Here is a 14851-nt window from a genome sequence, read left to right on the forward strand (position 1 = left end):
TAAAGATAAGTAAAGAAAAAAAGTAGTTAAAATATTAAGGTAGTGGACCTCTGGACTTCTCATGAATAAGTATTATGGGCTGTAAAGAGGAATTAAGAACCAGCACTTTAACTTGATTGGGAAGGAAAAAAAGAGAATGTGCAGATTAAAACTAGATTATTTGTGGAGATCCCATACTTGGAAGCAAGGAGATTAAGAATCACAGAATGAATTCATCCAGGACTATAATAATGTTTTATAATTTGAGAGAATTGGATGGTCTTTCTTTTTTGAAACAAACTTCAAGCTCTACTACCAATCATGAATTAGCATGTCTTATAAATCACACATATTTTTCAAGTGTAATTTTAACTAACAAACCTAGATATCACCTAATAGAATACAAAATAAGCACTTGTGGCAAATCTTTCTGAACTCATGAATCTAATTCTGGGGAATTTTCATTGTACAAAAAGGCACTTGGTTACCAAGAGCCTGAATAGGGTTTTGATTCATCTAACAAGTATATGTATATTTTTAGCACTTTGAAGCTGTTACTGATTGCCAGTGAGCTTAGACATTTCTTTTCACCAAAGCCACGTCACTGTTTTTAACTGGCAATGAGTCAGTCTAGAGGTACATATAGAAGAAAAATGGTACCACTAATGTTCAGGCTACCAAATTATGTTCAAGCTGTCAAGGATTCAGTGGTATTGTGGGGGAAAAAAGCATGCCTTCTATCAAAAGCATTCTTTTATTACATTTATAATTGTAACTTAATTTACAATAATTTGTGACTCGGTATGTACCTGACTTCATTATTTCCTTAACTTTGAGAATTTTAGAATCTTAGATATAGCAAAGTATAAGCAGTAAGAATATCTCCTAAATAACAAAATCAATAGATTTACCCTTGTATGTCATTCATATCTTTCTTTTTTACTTTCCACTCTGCCAATATGGAAGCTCTTAACAAAGTTGTTCCCATTCAAAATAATACATTTTAATTTGTTACCAAGCTGGCTTTCAATGAGGCGCTTATTTTTTGTGCCACTTACAGAGTTGTCCACTTTGATATATAGAAGCAAATGGAAAAGGACCACAGAAAAGTTGTGATGGAAGAGGTTTGAAGTTCTCCTATGAGAACTCAAGCAATTAGAGATTAAAAATTCCCATCTTACTCCTGATACAGGAACGTGGACTGTATTTGCTGCTTACCTTAAGTATTAGCAATCTTTCAAAGAAGTCAAGTCTAGATTGATATCACTCTCTTAAACTGTCAGAAAGCAACAAGGACCTAAAAGTGATACTGAGGGATCGCACTTGTCTGTGACAGGCGAATAACACAAAGTCATTCAATTACCCTTTCTCCCACAATTTTTTTTACCAGGAGATGCTGTTCTTTACATTATTATTTGCAGTCTGATTCAGAAGTATATTTTAATGATTTATTCATATAGCATACCAAGCTTTAAATAAAACATGCATCCAAATTCAAAGTTCTGTCTCTAATGTGCCAGTTATGTGACTAATTCATTAGGTTTGTCACTGATTTATGAATTATACAAGTAACTTTTAAGATGTGAAGTTTATTTGGATCCATATTTCATACTTTGGAATATAAATATCTGTTTTATTAATATCTGTTTATAAAGAATGAGCTTAGCAGTTAATTTACACGCTTACCATTGAAAATACAGAGCACACCATTGAAACACAGAGTTACCTACAAAGATTTCCATCTTTAGCCCTATTTTCAAAAACAGATGTTCTTCTGCCTTACTAAGATGGATTCTTCTGTTTTCCTCTTGGAGATAGGTGGGAGGATAGAAATGGAGAGGCAGTAATACTTGAGTTTCACATTGATATCACAGAATCTGTGTCATTTTTTTGTTACTTCTCGCCTGTCTGTGCAATAGTGAAAGTCTATCAGTCAGTAATTTGGATCTCTGGAGTTGGGATGTCATAGCTCAACTACCTCCTCACTTCAGCCAGGTGAGAATAACTACATCAAATAATGAAAAAACCAGTCATCTAAGGATTATAATAGCCAATGCTATTATATATATGCTTATATATAATAAGCATATATATGCTTATGCCCACGGGAGAAAAAATGTTCTTTAAATTCAAAATATTTCCATGAATGTTAGAAATAAGTAAATCTGCCTTTCAATGAGTTTCCACTTTTTTGCCTTCTAATCCATGCAGACAAGATAAAGCAGATGTCTTTACATCCTCTGGAACTAGGCTGGGACAGCACTTAGTGTGGATAGTACAGCAGGAAATGGCTGTTGAGTGGCCAGTTCACTGCTGCTGCAGACAACACACAGTCTGAACTCTCCCATCTCCTGATAAATACAATACCATCCTAAAAGAAGTACCCACCTAACTCTTCCCATACTGGCATAACTGTAAATTATTTCTAATAGAAATAATTTGAAGTTTGTTTCTTGTTTGATTGAAGTTGGTAAATATGATTCAAGCCTTACTAGGAGAAAAACAGAATTTTCCCAAGTGTGTAAGTCACATGTCCATAACAAAACAGTCTGAAAATTAAGTTGTCATTAAAGAGAGCTAAAATCTGTTTTCAGGTTTTAGAGTTTCTGTTTTATGGAAAAGAACACTCACTAGCTTCACTAATCTTTAAAAGTTTTGTCTGAGCAAGCAACAAAACCTTGTCTGCAAAGGTTACTTAAGATAAATGAGTGTTGGAATGCTTACACTATATGCATTTTTTTGTACCTGGTGATGATCACAAGGACCTGTGGGCCCCCAAAAAACCCCAAACAGAACCAAAGCCCACAAAAACACCTTGCTTTTAAGAATACTAAGAATGGGATGCCATAAATCTGAAAGTACCCCATTTTGTAGTGAGTTAATAAGAACTTACGGATTTCTTCAGCCAAGCAACAGTCAAATCAAGTGCAAATCCCAAACCCCTGGTGAAGGTAGTGTAGAACTACATAGTCCTGTGGCAATATAACAATACTTTGATATTTATTCCATAGCTTTGTGATGGCCTCTTTGAAAAAGACCTCCATTCAGTACTAGGTCTGTTGCTTTTATGCATACTCTTTTTTTGCAAATTACTCTGAATTATATCAGGGTATTACATTCATTGCCCACCTCTGGGGAGTTGGAATTTGATGATCTGTAAGGTCGAATGCAACACAAACCATTCTATGATTCTATAATAAAGCTAACTAAATCAAGTTTCAAGACATTTGATTACAATACATTTATACATCATCCAACTGAGCGTTACTGATCCAGACAGGATGACTTGGCCCCTTAGTAATGTTTATTTTTTTAGGTCATCTACATTTGAAAAGCCACATGCGATGAGGTGAAAATGAAACACCAGAAAACACGACTGTATTAAGAGGATCAAGGGAGAGACAGGCCTTCTGAGAGAAAGCTTTACACAGATAGTAAGACAGACAGACAGACAGATAAGACAATGTCCCCTCCCACTCCTCCCCACTTCCCCCTTGGACTACTGGTGAGTTGGGAGAGTTGAGATCATAATTTCACATTCTTTACTATTTCGAAAATGCTGCAATCTCAGTCAGTAAAATTATGTTCTTGACTAAGAATGCCTGTGTACATTTGGGCTCTTATTCAGGGGTAGGTATTCCCGATATATATTGCTTTGGAAGGCTCCATTAATTCAGTTGGATTTGTATCTTTTAGCCCAGAACAACCATTGTCCTAGTGACTGAGACCCATATTAAATGCCTAGGTAGCAGAGTAGGTCATCCAGTATAAATTAAAGGACTTCAGAATCACATTCAATGAATGATTTAGAGATATGAAATTTGTGTAGCCTTTTTGCGCTAGTGTTTTTCCCAAAGATCTACCATTTCCTTTATTAAACATACAAGAGATGCCATAAAATCTATTTGCTTGAATTTTAGATTCTAACCTTTTAAAGCTTTTAAGTCATTCAGCCAGAAGTGGTTTCCTTCTGCATGCATGAAGCTTTCCTCACTAGAATTACCCTTCTGGAGATACAAAATCCATGACTGACTTGACCTTGAATTGTTTATCTCTACAGCAAAATTCCTTCTGAAACAAATTTATCAGGCCAACAAAGCAAAGAAGTTGATGCCCTTTTACCTTGCTCCTGCTTCTCTTTCTGTCATTCTTACTGACCTCAAATCCTGAAGAGGGAGATGAACTTGAAAAACTATGTGTGCTGACTGCATATACTATAGCTTGCTGATGTGTAGTGCCAAGCTCTCGTCTCATTTATTTGTCTAATAAAATCTACTAGGTGTTATGAGGTTGTATGGGAAAACAGAAGGGAAAAAAAGGGTTTTTGGGAAGTGCTACAGATAAGTTACTGGGGATTTCTTATTTTGAGCCAAACTACTGATGGAAGGTGATAGGATCTTGAAAAGCATCATAGTCAGGGACTTTTTAAAATGATCAGCCCTTTAATTATGTAACCATTTTGAAAGACTTTGAATCATCAGTCAGTGTGACATGAAGAAACAGCAGGGACAGCTACAGTAAGTTCTGGGAGCTGAGCACTAGACTGAGCTGGACTGAAGGTTCCCAAAGTCAGGAAAATCCATACAAGAGCTCAAAGACCAACCAGGAAGAGGCAGCTCTCATTACTGAGGCTGATGTGAAGCAGATGTTGCCTGTTGACAGCAACAACTGGTTACATAATAAAGTTTACAAGATAAATTATAAATTTCTCTTGTAAACTTTGCAACCAAGTCTTTGTTGTAAATTACAACAAAGACTTGTTTGCAAACCTTAAAGTTTGTTTAGGATTTTGCTGAAAAAATTTCCTGATTTACCAGGTTCTACTTCTCTAAATGGTAGAGAACTCTCTAGACTCTCCTGTAGAATGCATCAGTATCTGTCAGCAGTGAGCTTTTTTTCTCTTAACTTACATTAAGTCTCTTAACCCACATTGTTAGGAGCTTTTTTACTCTTAATCCACATTAATTTCTGGATATCTTCTGTAATCACTCCCAGAAAAAGAAATGCCCAGGCCTATTCTATTCTAGTTTTTCAGCTAGATGGAGAGGAAGAATTTTGTTTGTTTTGTTGTTTGATTGGGCTTTTTTTTTTCTGGGATACAGCTATTTTATCTTTGGAAATCCAGATCTGCTCACATAACACATATACATAAACTATATGACTTAAAGCAAAAAGGTATCCTATCTGGAGCGGGTTGTGGTGCACATTTTCTGTGATAATGAGTAAGGAGCTGGACAAGCCTCAAAAGCACTCCATCTAGTGTAGAGGTGAGAAGAAAAGAGTACAACACTTGACAAGTAGATCTGGTGATTCCAAGCGGAATATACCCTGCATAGATGTGAGCTAGCCCATTCTTTATTGAAATCTTTGACTCAGAAGAATTTCTTACAGTTACTTGAAAGTTAGATATTACTATATGACTGATCCTACCGTAGCTAGTGCTTACTTTTCTCAGAGGCCTGCAGGTATATAGACCAGATTGTTTGAGCTCTACCATTATTCCAAATTTCTGCTGGCTGAGATGCTGCAGATAGTCTCTATTATATTTTTAGTCATGTCTTGAAAATATACTAACACTTTTGATTTCTTTTTCTATGCAGGTGAATCATTTTTCACACCTGTAAATTTTGATTAACAAAAGTTTTATCAGCTTGAATGACAACAGAACCTGATTTCTCATTAAATGGAATTTGTTAGAAACCCTTGTTTCTTAAGGATAAGAAACTAACCTTTAACTCACAATTTGTCATATTTTCCTAAATCATTACACTACATGTGTTTTAGAGCAGGACTTATTAAAATACTTGACCAGTAATGAAGAAACTCTGCAGTATGAATTTATTAGTTCCCTTGTTAGTGAAAAATAATATCTCTGCTATTTATTAATTTTAAATTGACTGAAAAAGGGAAGTTTTTTTCATCCACACAGACAATATAGGATAACTTGGAAGAATATATTAATGTTTCTGAGCAGTTCCTCTTCTCTCTTCTCAGCCAAGGTGGTACCATCGCTGAGAATGAGAAAGAGGTGCACTGGAAGTGTGGTGTTAGTGTCAACCATTTTAATCATCCTCAGCACCATGTTGTAAGGTAGCCAACATTTATGACTATTCCACAAATCTCTGATGAGACACTTCGGTAAAATGATTTTTTAATATATATAGGCTGTTTCATTAATCAGAGGTATGTGTGTAGAGCTGTTGAAGTAACAGCTCACAGAAAGCTAATGGGCCACATTGCAGTATCATTCCTGTGGTGAAGATAATGATGGGGAACCCAACATCTGCAGAACTAATAATTTAGCACAGCAAATTACTATACCTGACTGTGAAACAATGTGGGTAGAATGCCACTCCTCAGCAGCAGCTTTTTCACTATAAATAAGCAGTTTGCATCATAAAATACAACCATTTTACAAAAAATATATATTGCTTCTTTTTTTGTGTGTCTAGGTCTCTTTCCTAGTTTGTTTGTGTTCTAAGCTGTGATTCCTTTTTCCTTTATATTCATCAGAGATTTTCAGTCTCACAGTGATGGTGTTACAATCATTTCATATAACCAGTAGAAACAAGAAGCAACACATTCTAGAGATTTTCTAAATCCTGAAAATGTTTCAACCAACGTATTGTATTTACTGTGCAAGCATGTCATGGTAGCATTGGTCTCGGGTGTGTGTTGGGTGCAGGGAAGGCAGAGAACCAAATACCATCAGCAGGACAAAAAATTTGGTACAGTAAATTAATATACTTGACTCTGAAACTCTGCACAAAGAAAGCAACTTCTCAGTTGCATTGTGTATTGCATTTCTCATTGTGATACACAAGCAGATTCCAGCCCCTATTTCAAAAAAAGTTAAACTGATGAATATTGCAACACTAGTGAGAGGTCAAACGTGCCTTTTTTTTTTCATTCATTGGAAAGACTGGGTTATATAAGGTAGCTCATAATAAAATTTAGAGCAGATCAAGAAAGAGATCTTAAAACATACCTGTGTGAACTGGGATATGATATCCACAAAGAACATGAATCCACCAGATCTCTATGCCATTCATCAAAGGAGCAATCTCTACCTGTGAAAAATATGATCCTCTTTTCCTAGGATTGTGTACATGCTGATTTTGGCAAATGCTTATTGAGATTTAGATAGCCAAGAACTATTAGCAATGTCATTCTGCTCTACAAAAATATGAATTGCAAGACTTTGGTCTTCACAAACCATTTTTCTCCATGCCTTAAAAACTGCCTCTTTCTTTGTTTTTGCCATTACTTAAAAACAAATGGGTGTCCTGAGAAAAAAAAATATAAAAGGCTAGTAAATCTCCAAACCACAGTCACAATTTTCAAGGTAACTCATCTACTCTCATGGTGTGCAAGCAGGAATCTCTGTTTGCTCAGCCTTGTACAGTATGCAGCCTCACATCTACCCAAAAAAGAAACTGTTGAAAGGCCTTCAATTATTTAGAAGAGTGTATGTAGTGCCTTCAGAAGTCATTAGAGATTTGAAGGAGAAAGAAGTTTGACTGGAGAAAGGAATAAAAAAATCAGTGAGTAAGATGACCGATGGATTCTTTTACCAAAGGACTTTTTTCCTGCTATTTTCATATAAGAACACATAATTAGGTGCTACAGGGTTTGGGGGTTTTTTTAATTGTAACTGACTGCTATGTAACATGTTCCTGATAGTTTAATGCTGCACCTGTACCATCAAAAATTAGGTACAGTTGAACTGCTTGGCAACTAAAGTCAGAAGACAGCTGACATTGTCTTGGTCACTGGCACTCAGTCAAAAAATAAGAGGTTTAGGAGAGGTTAACTCTTTAAATACTTGGCATTTTCAGGTAAAAACAAACAAGCAACTGTTATTTGAGCAATGAGATTGTTTAAAAGTCTTGTTTTCATTCAAAATGAAAAAAAAGGTGATAAGCTCTTATTTACACAGAGAAAAAATCTCTTTTTTTTTTAGTCATAATGGTTTCTAGACTTTACCTTCCTATTTCTGAATGCCTGAGTTAAACCACAGTACATAGAGTATTCTGCTCTCCACTCCAGTTTAATAAATAATCCAAAAACCTGAATTAAACTAAAACAAGACATCCCGTTTCTAGAATTTCTTTTAATTCATAGGACTCCTCTAAATGGCAGCTTTTCCTCCCTCTCTTAATCATAACTGACCTTCAGGAACTGCTGAGCTCTTCACAGAAACTGTAAAAGGACATGTCATTCCTCCTGGTATACAAGGCAGGGGAGGATGGGGTTAATAAATCAGAGTAATTTAGCATGAGAGTATATGGTTTAGATGGCTCTTTGATATCTTAAGAATAAGGTCTAGTGTTGCATATACATTTTACACTGCTTTATTTTCTAGTGTTTAAGGTGAATCACATAATTATACAGCAAGCGCACAAAATATGATGTTAAAAAATTACTTATCTCCTGATGAGGGAAGGCATGGGAATACCAAAAACTGTGGTGAGAGGTAGAGGAAATATCAAAGGAAGGGTTATCAGTATCATTTTAGGCTGTGAGTGCTATGGGAGTATAAATTCAAGGGTACCAACAGGACTACAGTCTCGTGATCTGAGGTAATTAGCAATATCCAGGTTCTGTTTCAGATAGCAGTTAGAACTTAAATTAAAAACATAATATTCTGCTAAAATGCAAGTATAACTTCTGAAGTAGAAAAACGTGGGCTAATTCTCCAATTTCTTTTGAGGATGCTATTGCAAGAAAGAAACAAGTTATTGGAAGAGCAATTTATGCATTTGTGCTAGTTTTGGCTGGGAGAGAATTATTTTCTTCACAGTGGCTGGTATGGGACTGTGTTGTGGATTTGTGCTGGAAGCTGTGTTGATAACAGAGGGTTGTTTTTATTACGGCTGAGCAGCACTTAGAGAGAGAGTCAAGGGCTTTGCTTCTGCTTACACAGCCCCAGCAGCAAGTATGCTGGGGGTGCACAAGGACTTGGGAGGGGACACACGTGGGGCAGGTGACCCCAACTGACCAAAAGGATATGCCATGACATATTGCATCACTCTTAGTGGGGAACAAAGGAAGAAGGGAGACATTTTGTTATGGCGTTTGTCTCACCAAGCCACTGTCATGTGTGATGGAGTCCTGACTTCTTGGGGACAGCTGAACACCTCACAGCCATAAGAAATAGTGAATTAATATCTTGTTTCATGTTGTTTGGATGTATAGCTTTTGCCTTACCTATTACACTCTCTTTATCTTAAGCCATGCGTTTTCTATGTTTATTTTTCCGATTCTCTCCCTGACCCTGCTGATGGGTTGAGAGGTTGTGCGGTATTTAATGGTTGGCTGGGGATAAAACCATGATAGCATTACAATAGCAGTACTGTGGTTTGAAGACAGAAAACTCAGCAGGACAAGAAAGTTAAGAATGCATGGAACAGTAGTATAGGGGAGCAAAGGGGAGGAAACTGCAGTGTATTGAGAACATCTGAGAGGCATATATGTTCTTTTAAATTTTCTCTGCTTGTTTTGCTTATTCACACAGTACATGTGCATGCACACTCACACACGTACGCACGTGGCTTAGTGCATTTCACTTTGGTATTTCCCATTGTTACACCATCAACCTGAGAATGTGAGGTGTGTGGGAAGAAGGAAAACTAAAAGAATAATGGTGCCATATAAGACTTCTAAATTGTGAGCTAGGAGACACAGGGTTTTTCTATATTATGTTTTGGTGACAGCCCTCAAAAGGGCAAGTCCACTGCCCATGGCTGCAATTACAGGTAGTGTCTACTTCTGGAAACCACTCAATGCTATGTAGTGAACACATATTGGCTCTGTGTACTTGCTTTGTCTGCAAGCCAGTCCCATGGCTGAAGCGTAGGTGCCCTGCAGAGTGTCTTGTACTACAAACTGTTCTTAAACTTGTCATATTACGTGGGCAGAAAGTCTGTGTCTTAATGAGCTAGAGCAAAAATGGTGCTAGCCTCAACAAATACACAATGACTTAGAAATTGGTGTAGAACATGAAACAATTTTTACAGACTTGAGCTATTGATTTTTATTGAATTAGTCTAGTATGAATATTTTGGGTGGACACCTATATCTTAAAGAGTAGATAAAATCTGTATATATAGTGTCAAGGTTTCTCTCATCTTTTTAAATTTTTTTCTCTCTGTATAAGGAAATACTCCCACAAATCAAACAAGTAAAAAGTCCTTGACAGGGACAAGTAAAAAAACCCCAAACTTGACATATATTAACTAGACTGTATGATATTCTGTAACATTTTAGCTGCAACAGTCCAGAACCTGAATTACAATACTTTATAGGTAGAGTACTGCTTAGCTCTAATCACAGTTCTACTGTCTCTGATGTCTGTCTTTTGCACAAGCTTTCCCAAAACCCTCTGATTTTAAGGATTCCCACAAGGGTGAGAAGAATTTCAGTTCCAGTGAACAGATCTCTGGAAATCCTGTCAGATAGTAAAAAACATCTGTTTTGAGTGTGATTACTGAAGTAATGAATGCCTTGTATGTAAAAAGAAAGAGAAATAGATTTATTCCATTATTTATATTTTTGCCATTTGACACGTAGTGGCAAAAATATAAATAATGGAATAAATCTATTTCTCTCTTTTGGGGTTAGGTAGCAATTTTGGTAATGAATCACCTTCAAGAGTAGCATGGCAGGAAGAGCATCTTAAAAAACAAATCAAAAAGAAAGGCAATCAGTGGGAAACTGCTGGTTTTTAAATTAAATACTAACTTAAGTCAACATTAACTCTTCCAAGACTTACTTAGAAGAGCTATGAACAGTAATGTAAGCAATAGTTGCTGATGTCTGTAGAATTCAGTTCTGATGTCAGACAAACCTTGCAGGATATAACTGTGGCATTCAGCTTTCTCTGTCCAGAAAATAATGAGGCTGTGATGGGATTTCTTTACAACTACTCTGGGAAAGCAGAGACAATTACTACATTGAAAATAACCACAAGGTTTCCTACATGAATGAGCACGGTCACCAATGAAAATTCAGGCTTGACCCCAACAGAATAATATTGGTTTTAAGGAGTCCTGAAAAATATGAAGCATTAGAAGACAGAAAGCAATAAAGATAGCTGAACAGTTACAGGCAATTTAGAAAACAGTAATGAAGCTGTTGACCACAGAGCTTTAATTAATATTAAGAAGATGTTCTATTTCATGCCATGACCATTGTTATTTTTTCTCAACAATTTCTCTGATAAGTTTTTCTTCTGGGATTTTTGTGTGCATTTGTTTCTTTTTAGGTGGACATCACCAAAGAAGCAAAGTCAGTTATAAGAACAGAACATTGTTTCAACAGTTTTTCTGATTGCTATCATGATTCTACAAAACCTCTGAGATTGTGACTATGATATTCTTAAGTAGGCCTTGCTCATTATATTTAAGGCAGTCAAGAACATTGATTTCTTTTTTAATTGCAGTAGGTTAACGTGATCCTAGGAACAGATTATTATTTTGCTCCAAGTCTATCAATATCTTTCGAAATGGGACTGAAATCAATTTTGGCCTTAAAAATACATAAATGTGTACCACACATCAGGCACAGAATAAAGAAGGTCAGCCCAAACATGCTATCTTAATTTTATATTTTATTTGAAAACACAAGATACTATGAAAAAAATTAAACCCTATATATTCTCATTAATAATTCATGAAGGTGGAGACCCATGTAAAGAATGAAATAACAGGGAGGAAATAATAATACCATCTTAAAATGGGTTTATGGCTTGCATAAGTTTTATTTCTTTTAGTCATGAATAGGCTTATGTCAGATTTAAAATACTACATTTACTAGCTAAATATTCTGCTTGACTATTAAAATGTTGAGATTTTAGATTCACACAAATACATTTTATGATTAAAAATGCTCTTAAAAGTCTTCACCAGGGGGTTATAAATAGCTCAAGTAATTTTTTTCATCTAGAAAGCTGTGTGGTTTTAATTGGAGGGGCATTTGTACGGGTGAGGGGAAAATGCAGAGAGTATGGCATATAAGGCAAATAACCTTATTTTCAAAATGTTGTCTGAATTCTAGGTGGGAAATCAACAAAGCTTATTTTACCTTCACTTCTCCAATGTATCTCATTGTGTAGAAAGCACAAGCAGTAATTTTTCATTATGTTCGGATATGTGAAAGCATATCAAAAGTGGGGCAAGAAAAGTTGCTAGATATTTCAGGACTGGATGGGCAGGGAGGTGAGAACCCATGATGAAGTCAGCTACAGGGCATGGTTATGCCTTGTGGCTGTGCCTAAGGCTATAGTGTTTGGAACAGTGTTTAAAGGGTCAGTGTGCAATTTAAACAGCAAAAAAATCCCTCCTAGATTTACCTTGTCTTGGTTTTATTTTTAAACTCTGTCAAAACCCACAGCACAGAAATTTTTTACTGAGCCAGGGGTTTATTTTTCCCTTTCTCTTCTTTAGTACTGAATTTTTAGAAATCAGCCAGGCTGCAGCTAAGTTGCTGGGCCAGTAAATGATATTATCTTAGATGAGACAATTTTTATAGTAAAAGACATTTCTCTCTCTCCTTCTCTTTCTCTAATTTTCATAAAAACAGCATTTTCGGGTTTTAATGGTGGAATTGTATTTTATTTATTTTAAAATACTGTTGGTTGGAGTTTTTTGCTTTGTTTTCTTTTGCTTTTTTAACCACACACTGATCCAAAAGGAAAAAAAAATGAAAATGACATCATAAGCACTAAAACTTTAATATTTTCATTACCTTTAGTTCTGAGAGCAGGATTTTAAGAGTGTTCCACTTAGGCTAAATACAGAGCTACAAAGCACCAGGAAAACTGAAAGGAAAGAGTTTCCAGGTTAAGGATGTTCACAGCATGGCATTCTATAAAAGTAAAGACAAAGTAAAGTTTCTGGTTTCAACCCCTTATCCAGCCTGGTGTACGCAGCACCTAAGATAGATCACTGTTCCTTTTACCTACACACATCTTGAAGGAGATTTGGGTGCTTGAAATTAATTTCCATATGCCAAAAGGAAAGCTGAGCTAGAGTCACTGATTTTCTCAATTTTTTATCTTGCACACAAAGCATAGGTCAGTGTAGTTTGCATTGGATACAGCACTTTTTACCTTCAAGAAAGAATAATATTTATAAAAGCTCATATGCTCACCAGTACCAAGAATTTGGGAATTACCAACCACATTTATTTCCAACAATCTAAAAGCAGAAGACAGAAAGGAAAAAAAAACCCATCAGAATAAAATGTTGATAATGAAAAGACTCTTATAGATAAAATGCAAGAATTACACTGTCTACACAGCATACAAAACAAAATATAAAATACAATGAAAAAAATATGTAACTCTTGCCATGATGGCTATCAGGATATCAGGAGGATAAAAAAGCAGTGACATAAATGAAAATGGAACTTAAATTTTAATTCCAATGGGAAAAGATGCAATAAAGGGCATTATGTGATGATACTAAACCATTACAGCTCGCAGATTCAATAGATGGTGTAATATTTTCTAAGGACAAAGAGTTAAAGTATCATTGGGTATGGTATGATAGCAGGGCACTCCACTTTCTCAAAGACAGCAGAAAATGAATGTTGATAGAATTTGGTTCCTTCTTTCCTAGTTTGACTACTCTCTAATTTCTCTACTAACTACTCGCAAGAGATGTCATGCTGAAGAGTTTTGCTCCTTGGTGTTAGAAGTTATTTTTTTAACATAATTCTATGGTTCCAGTAGAAAGGTGTATATGCAGACCCTTCTGAGCATTTGTTTCATAGTTATCAGAGACTGTCATAATCTTAAATCAGAGATCTAATTTGCTCCTTCTAATCTTAGGTAGAAAGTGAAACTATATAGAAATTTCCCAGTTGTTCAGATCTATGAGGAACCTCCATACTGGGAAAGTCAGGAGTAATCTCGAGAGACAAGAGAAACTAGATTATCTTGAAGAAAATGATATGAATTTGTCATAGAACACAAGACACAGAACTCAATTACTTGAGAGGGCTCAGGGTGCACCAAAATTTGTGGAGCACTTCATATTTGCAAAATACAATTTTCCTTCAAGCACTCAGATATTTTCAGAGGTGGTCCTGTGAGTCTTGAAAGTGGAAGATTTACATAAGGCCCAAGACTCACTAAAAACTTGGATTAAGTCCAATTGTGAAAAACAACAAAATAATTTTAAAAAATGAACTCTTACTAGGTCAAATACAATAAGAGGATGTTAGGAATTCTGTAATTATATTCATTTTCTCTTTTTCCCACCTTCCCACTGAGATCCACAATAGTACTCTTTGTATGTTCACTGCCAGTCTGAGCAACATGAAGAGAAAACAACCTGTTTGTTCCCAAAATAACAAAACATATTATTAGTTAATCCATAAGGGAGAAAGCTGTACAGCTGCTTACTATATTGAATCTGCTTTGGCTTTTACAATGTTCTCTTATATCTTATAGGCTGCATTAAAAAAAGAAAAAAAAAACAGAAAAAACAACCAAACAAAAACAAAACAAAGCCCTAACCTAATGCAAACAAATAAGCAAAACAAAACAAAAAAACACTCCCAAAACCCAGTCTACTGTAGTTCTGCGTGTTTTGCCTAGGCTTGTTTTGCTGGTTCACACTAGATTCTGTTTGTCTAGAGAATTGGCAGAGGCAACTGACAGTGTTTTTTTTCTCCATATACTTCTGTCCATTAGCCTACAAAGCTGACACTGACAAAAGAAAAAAGGGCCCCTGTACTACTTTGAGTGCTACTTTGAATACACCATAATCTTATGGAAGTACTAATATGACGTTTCTCACTTCTCATATAACAAATTAAGTAGCACTACCTGCCTATGAAAAAAAAGAACAAGAAAGGTGTATTT

Source organism: Camarhynchus parvulus, chromosome Z (genome assembly GCF_901933205.1).
Source record: "Camarhynchus parvulus chromosome Z, STF_HiC, whole genome shotgun sequence".
Classification (NCBI taxonomy): Eukaryota; Metazoa; Chordata; class Aves; order Passeriformes; family Thraupidae; genus Camarhynchus; species Camarhynchus parvulus.